The 7446-nt window shown below is 36.7% G+C and overlaps 1 protein-coding gene across 1 annotated transcript in view; it reads right to left on the bottom strand.

The window, feature by feature from the left end:
• aoc1 (amine oxidase copper containing 1) overlaps nt 1-466 on the bottom strand; it is a 9966-nt gene extending 9500 nt beyond the window's left edge. The window contains exon 1 of the mRNA XM_056450496.1: nt 347-466. The gene's annotated coding sequence lies outside the window, so the exon portion shown is untranslated. The remainder of the gene's footprint in view (nt 1-346) is intronic.
• Between the last annotated feature and the right edge of the window lie 6980 nt (nt 467-7446).

The following is a 7446-nucleotide window of genomic DNA, read 5'->3' as shown; positions in this document are numbered from 1 at the left end:
AAGAAATAGACAAAACTAAATGCTTGATTTTACTACCCCAGAGAAGGCTGCTGGCATTCATCCTTCCAGCAAAATGGGCAGTAATTAAGCTGACATTGTTTCTTCTGGCACCCAAAATCTGTTCATCAGGGCCTTTATTCCTGCTAAAAATGTCACTTTGTTCTTTTAATCCTCTATCGAGGCACAATCTCTTTCTAACATTTTCTGCTGCAGCGTTGATTCAATTGCACTCTTATGTAACCCTTCTTTGCATAAAGGTCCAGTGACTCACATTGTAATTAGACTAAAACTGAGCAAGAAATAATAATAACAGCACAAATTAAATGATAAAACACAATGAGCTTACCTTCAGTGGCTCATCCAAGTTTGCAGGCTTGTTAAATTCCCTGTAAGCGTGGACGCTACAGCTGCAATGTGTGTGTGTTTTTTTTTTTTTTTTTGGATCAGACGGTAGATGCAGTCCTCTTCTGAATCAAATGGCTCTGATGTTTCTGCTTTTATCAACCACCCACTGCACATGAATGGAAGGTGATTGGCCAGCAGAAGGTCATAAAACTTCAGAGAAACAAAGGCGAGGGATGATTGATGGCTTTTTTTGCATGATCAGTGCACATTTTCACAGTGTAAAGCTATCAAAATTAAGTTTTAATTGCAAGATCGAGAATTAATATCTGAGAGTTTTATGACGGGCGTTTGCACTGTTTACATTTAACATGACTTTGCGGTTTGGTCATTTATCATGATATCAGAAACTATATTGAAGAATTCTTCTCCCACATTCATATGGTCACGTCTTAAGCATTAAACTAAACACTATCAAAGTATTTACCTTTTTCCTGTAGACACAAACAGTACATGATGTCTCCCTTTTCTAAACCATGTATATCGCCAGCAGATAATCCCTGCAATGCTCAATAAAGCTAAGCAGGGCTGCGCCTGGTCAGTACCTGGATGGGAGACCACACACTGAAAAAAGTGTTGCATGCAAAACTGTTGCAAACAATTTATTTGTGTTGAATTTAAACAAATTTAACAATGTTTAACTTAATTTGTTTATTTAAATTCAGCCCAAATAAATTGTTTCAAACACTTAACGTAAAAAAATTGAGTAAATCCAAGGAATCATCCAAGGAATAATTTTTTTCAGTGCAGGGGAAAGCTAGGTTGCTGCCGGAAGTGGTGTTAGTAAGGCCAGCAGGGGACGCTTAACCTGTGGTCTGTGTGGGTCCTAATGCCCCAGTATATTGACGGGGACTCTATACTGTCTGTGAGTGTTGTCTTTCGGATGAGACGTTAAACTGAGGTCTATAAATCCCAGGATGTCCTTCGAAAAAGAGTAGGATTTTAATCCAGGCATCTTGGCCAAATTTGCCCACTGGCATCTGTCCATCATGGCTTCCTAACTATCCCCATATCATAGTTGGTTACATCACTCTGGCTGTTTCTTAATTTCAAGAATGCAGAGAATGGACTTGCGTTCTTGTGGAGACCGGTCTTGCCAGGTGTCCTCAGAAAAATGAACTCGGGAGACAGCGAGAACCGAGAACACGTCCTTTGAGAAATGAGATGCTGCGTTCTTCCAGATGGTCTTGTGACCTTCACGCTTTTTTTAATGGAAAATTCTTTAAACATTACAGCATTCATACAACGGTTTATTGTTTTTCCCCTTTTCAAAATATATACTCTGCATAAAAACTTTTTAAATATAAATGAAACAGATTTTAATACAAATTTCAGCAAATACACACCCTTAATGTGTTTATGCCTTTATTAAGATGTCCACGGTAATGTTTACTTTTACCGTTTCATTTAGGGAAACTCCTGAGGTAAACAAGTTATATCTCTGAACTTTAAAAATAAATCTAAATAAAATGCTGCGCTTCCCACCTCCAGTCGCAATGACTTCTGGGACTTCTCCCAGATCGGTGCTCAAGTCTGCATCTGTGCGTCCTCGATATCAAGAACACATCCGTGAAGTTTCACGCATACTCCGTTCTTGTGGTCTTGAGTATTGGAACTGAACTTTGGCAGTTGATGATGACGTTACACGAGGATGCAAGACCGCTGAAGAACACATACTGAAAAACAGCCTCTGTCTCCACCAATCAGCTGGTGTGTGGTGTGCTGTCTGGTGCAATATGGCTGCCGTCGCATCATGCAGGTGGATGCTGGTGAGGAGATTCCCCCCAAAAATGTGTAAAAATTCAGGAATTTTTCATAGTATTTCCTATAATATTTTTTCTTCTGAAGAAAGTCTTATTTGTTTTATTTCGGCTAGAATAAAAGCAGTTTTTAATTTTTTAAAAAATATTTTAAGGTCAATATTATTAGCCCCTTTAATTAATTTTTTTTCAATAGTCTCCAGAACAAACCATCATTATACAATAACTTGCCTAATTATCCTAACCTGCCTAGTTAACCTAATTAACCTAGTTAAGCCTTTAAATGTCACTTTAAGCTGTATAGAAGTGTCTTGAAGAATATCTAGTCTAATATTATTTACTGTCATCATGGCAAAGAGAAAATAAATCAGTTATTAGAGATGAGTTATTAACACTATTATGATTAGAAATGTGTTGAAGAAATCTGCTCTCCATTAAACAGAAATTGGGGAAAAAATAAACAGCGGGCTAATAATTCTGACTTCAACTGTATATGTAAGAAATTATTGGCATTATTATTATATATCAGTTTTTTCGGCTGTCTACTATCAAACTGATGAAATAATTGAGATTTGTTAGTTAAGATGTTGGAAAATGTGTAGTCTTAATATGCATGCTAGAACATTATGCTAAATTACATTGCATGTTAATGTTTGATATTTTAGTATTCATCTTTATACTTTAAGCATAAGAGCAAAGCATGTGTGATCAGGATAAATCCACACTCTCATTTGGGGTATCTTGGAGAGTTTTAGTGTCCAAGCTGTGCCATCGTGCTTCTGGGTGCCCCAGGGCTCTGTTCTTGGACCACTTACAGTATATTCTTAGTTTACATGGCATCAGTTTATTTAGAAACATGGATTTTTCTATCGTTGCTATTCTGATGGCACCTAATTCACATCCTAAATATTGCTGCTCAGATTTCAGCATGTCTGACAGAAATTTCCTGCTGGATGTACTGTAGGACCATCACTTTCACTGCAATTATGAGGCGGTCATGACATAATGGTTGGTCTAAGAGAGCTGGGTTTGTAACCAATTTGTTTTAGGTTCAAGTCTTAGGTCTGCCAGGGATTGAAAGAGTGGGATCAATAACCAGTGTGTGTGTGTGTGTGTGTGTGTGTGTGTGTGTATTCACTATTCCTTGTGCACTTGGGTGGATTAAATGCAGTGCGTAAATTTGGCTATTTTTCCACTTTCTATGTTTTTGAAGTGATTGATGGCATGGTGGCTTAGTGGTTAGCACTGTCTCACAACATGGTGGTCACTGGTTCGAGTCAGTTGGTATTTCTGTGTGGATTTGCATGTTCTCGCAGTGTTGGCATGGGTTTCCTCCGGCTGATCCAGTTTCCCCCACAGTCCAAACACATGCGCTATAGGGGAATTGATGAACTAAATTGGCTGTAGTGTATGAGTGTGTGTGTGAATGTGAGTGTGTATAGGTGTTTCTCAGTACTGGGTTGTGGCTGGAAAGGTATCCTAAACATATGCCGGAATAGTTGGTAGTTCATTACGCTGTGGCGACCCTTGATAAATAAGGGACTAAGCTGAAGAAAAATGAATGAATGAATGAATAAAGTGACTAGTTAAGCTCATTTAATTATTTTAACTTAAATATTTAAGGCAGTAAGAAATATTTAATATTTGCATAGTGTCAATAAATGCTATTGCCACAATAATGTCAGTATAAGTATTATTTATGAAGAGCACTGAGATACTAATATATATTATATTAATATTCTGCATTTTGCGATCAAATAAAATGTCTTATATATATATATATTCAAAGTTAAGTGCATATTGCTTTAATATATATGCTGTATATGTTATCTTCAGTATGGTTCGGTATAGTATGTTGAATGTTAATATCTATGAACATGATGTAGAAGTGAATTTTGTGGAAAACAGTGTGAGAAAAAAGATACTATGCACATAAAAAGCCAGATGTACAGACCTTTCAGATGCAGTTCACATATGTTATGTATACAGTATATAGCCATATGCATGTTGTTCCACAGAGAGAAATAAACTTGGCACCTGATGTGAGTTATATTACGATCACTGGGATTGGGAATTAGAAACACAGCAGATGCAGTTATTGCGCTGTGGTGTCTGTTCAATTTACATCAATGAATTACTCAAATCCCCTGACGTGAAACAGATCACCAGGATCCAGCATATGTGAGACTAACGGTTAATTATTGTCTTGAGTTTTATAGAGAATTTAAAAGGGTAGTTCAACCCGATAAATAGGTGTCATCATTTACTTAAGCCTGTTTTGTTCTATTGAATGACATAAATAATATATATAAGTAACAGAAATAGATAATACCATACATAAAACTAATAAATGAACAATTTTAGGGGCGAATACAATTAAGTATAAAGATATTAGATACAGAATGTGGAAATATTATGAATTTACTCTGCTCGTGTTACAATGTTTGAGCTGATGATTATTCAGTAATGAGCGATGCTAATAACTAGCAGTAATCTCATTGGCCAGTGCTGAATTTCCACTTGCTCTAAACATTTTCCACTTTATTGCTTCGGTTGAACACAAAACAAGTGCTTTAAGTTTTTTTTCTTCCACAATATGTATTTTTCTTCTGACTATGGATATCAGTGGCTACAGTTATAGTAATCAAAATGTTTTCTTTTGTGTTTAACCAAAAAAGAAACCCATAAACTCATTTAGGTTTGGAACTATTTGAGTAAATATTGAGTCTATTTGATCACACTTTAATTCTTGCTATTAATATACCAATAATTATGACTTTAATAAACTCATCATTTGCTGCATATGTATCGTTATTATGGTATTATTAGGGATGTAGAATAAGATCATGCAGAGTATGTACTTTATTTGTACTAATAAACATACAATACTGTAATAATATGCAGTTAATAAACCACTATAGTTAGAATTGTTACTTAAATAAAGGTGTTAGCATTCATTTTTATTTATTTATTGGCATGAACTATACCTTTAATAACACATGTACTTGAATAAGCAACTAAAAGCTGTAATCTCTCATGTGCAATGTGAAGTTTTATGGTTGTGTTTTATGAACGAGTGTTTTCTTCTGGCACTCAGTTAGATCGCTGTGTTCTCTCTGGTATGATCTGGTTCAGCTTCACAGATATTTGGCTGTGTACATTTTGCTATGCAGATGTTTATCTAGAAAGCTTAAATGTCTAAACTGTCTACTGATTAAAAGCCCATAATAAGGGCCAGAGAGACAAATAAAACTCTAGCAATGCAAAAGTAGTTTATTTAATACTCTGATTTATTGCTGATTTATTTATCATGGCAAAGACAAAAGAAAAGAATTATTAGAAATTAGTTAGTTAGTTAGTTAGTTAGTTAGTTAGTTAGTTAGTTAGTTAGTAAAATTCAACACTAAAAATGTGTTAAAGGGCACCTATGGTAAAAAATCTACTTTTCAAGCTGTTTGGACAGACATATGTGCATGTATGGTGTATAGAGCGTCATATTGGGGTGATATAAACACACCCAGTGCTTTTTTTTCAATTTAACAACATAAAAACGGTGGACCAATTGGAGCGGTTTTCAAATCGACCACAACTTTACGTAGGAGAGCGGTCCCCCCGCCCACTAATATTGATTGACAGGCGCGTCATCATATCCTCAGTTTGTTGATTCACGTCCGCCATTTTCAGCGTGAGTCGAAGCGATATCACTAAAGGAACACGCTAGCTCTATTTTTAGATGCAAGGCTCATTGGGCTCAACACAAGAGCAATATTCTCCACATTATCGCTCTAATCTGAATTATTGGTTGTATCTTTAGGTAGGTTTGCAAACATGTGTACTTCTCATTGAGTCTACCTTATACTTCAGCTGTTTGCATTTCTCGTGATCCCAGAAGCTTCCTGTGATCTTAACTAGCATGCGTTTTAGAATTCTAAACATCGGTTTCTATCAGGGTACACTCAAGTCAACGGCTGGGCGCCGCGGACCGCTGCAGAAACCTATGTTTAGAATTCAAAAATGCGTGGCGCAACGATTCCGGACACTTCATGTATCTGCCGCGCCACAGAGAGTGTCTGGTGTGCCGTGTCGCGGCTTCGAGCGGCGCATCTGGTGCCTCCAGTCAAAGTTAATTCAGTGTGCGTGGTTATTAGTTTCTGTGTACAAGCTCGGCACTTGAAACTAGCACACAGTTGGCTGTAAAACTGTACAAAGACACAAATGATTTTGTACTCTCTGCTTGGTCTGTGTCCGAGTCGTACATGTACAACTGAATGCTGTACCTCTCACTCCAGCTCCTTCTCGCAGTCTGCCTGTCAGACTCTGTTGCAAACACAGAGCGGGTGAGCTCATGGGCCCGCCCCTTGTTACGTTGGCGGGAAGCCGAAAACTAATTTACATGTGAAGCAACACACCCCTAAATCAGCGAGCTGTGGACACGCCCCCAACATGACACTTTTTACCACATTATAATAAAAAAATCTGAATTGTGTTTTAAACTGAACCTAAACTGGCACACTCAGAAGAACCAGAATATTAATATTAAATCATAAAAAGAGGTAAACTATGTGCCCTTATTTGAATGTTGTTGTTGTTGTTGTTGTTGTTGTTGTTGTTGTTTTTGTTGTTGTAATGGACACTACATGATAATTTTAAGAAGTTATTATTATTTGTCCCCAAAGATACATAAATGCAGAATCTTGTAAATGTAAAATACATAATGTCAAATTAAGTCAGCATTTCTAGCCTGATCTCACGAGAAAACGTAAGTATTTTACGCTTTGTCAGACACAGTTTATTGGCTAATTCGTAAATTGTATGATTTTAAAAAGGAGGCGTGGCACCCAACCCCACCCCTAAACCCAACCGTCATTGGTAGATGAGCAAATCGTACTACATTGTATGAATTAGATCATACAAATTCATTCGAATTAGCCACTAAATCAAAAAGTTACGAATTGGCGTGAGATTGTGTTGGCATTTCTGATGCATTTCTGATCCACCAAATAATTATGTTACAGTTCATTTCTGAGTAACACATTTAGGTCACAATTTATCCTATTTACTGACTTACTTTCTGTCTATTATTAAGATGTTAACTGTATATTAGTAGATATGATATTATTTTGCATTCCTGATCCTACCCAATGCATAAACCCAGCTACTACCATACACTCTCAGAAAAAAATGGTACAATGTTGTACCAAAGAAGGTATAAACCCTTGTCACTGGGGCAGTACCTTTTTATGGAACAGAATTGTATCTTAAGACAAAGAAACAAATTTGGACC

The sequence above is a fragment of the Danio aesculapii genome, chromosome 24 (assembly GCF_903798145.1).
Source record: "Danio aesculapii chromosome 24, fDanAes4.1, whole genome shotgun sequence".
NCBI classification, from domain to species: domain Eukaryota; kingdom Metazoa; phylum Chordata; class Actinopteri; order Cypriniformes; family Danionidae; genus Danio; species Danio aesculapii.
Note: the sequence above shows the minus strand (reverse complement) of the source record. Positions and strands in the feature narration are given on the sequence as shown.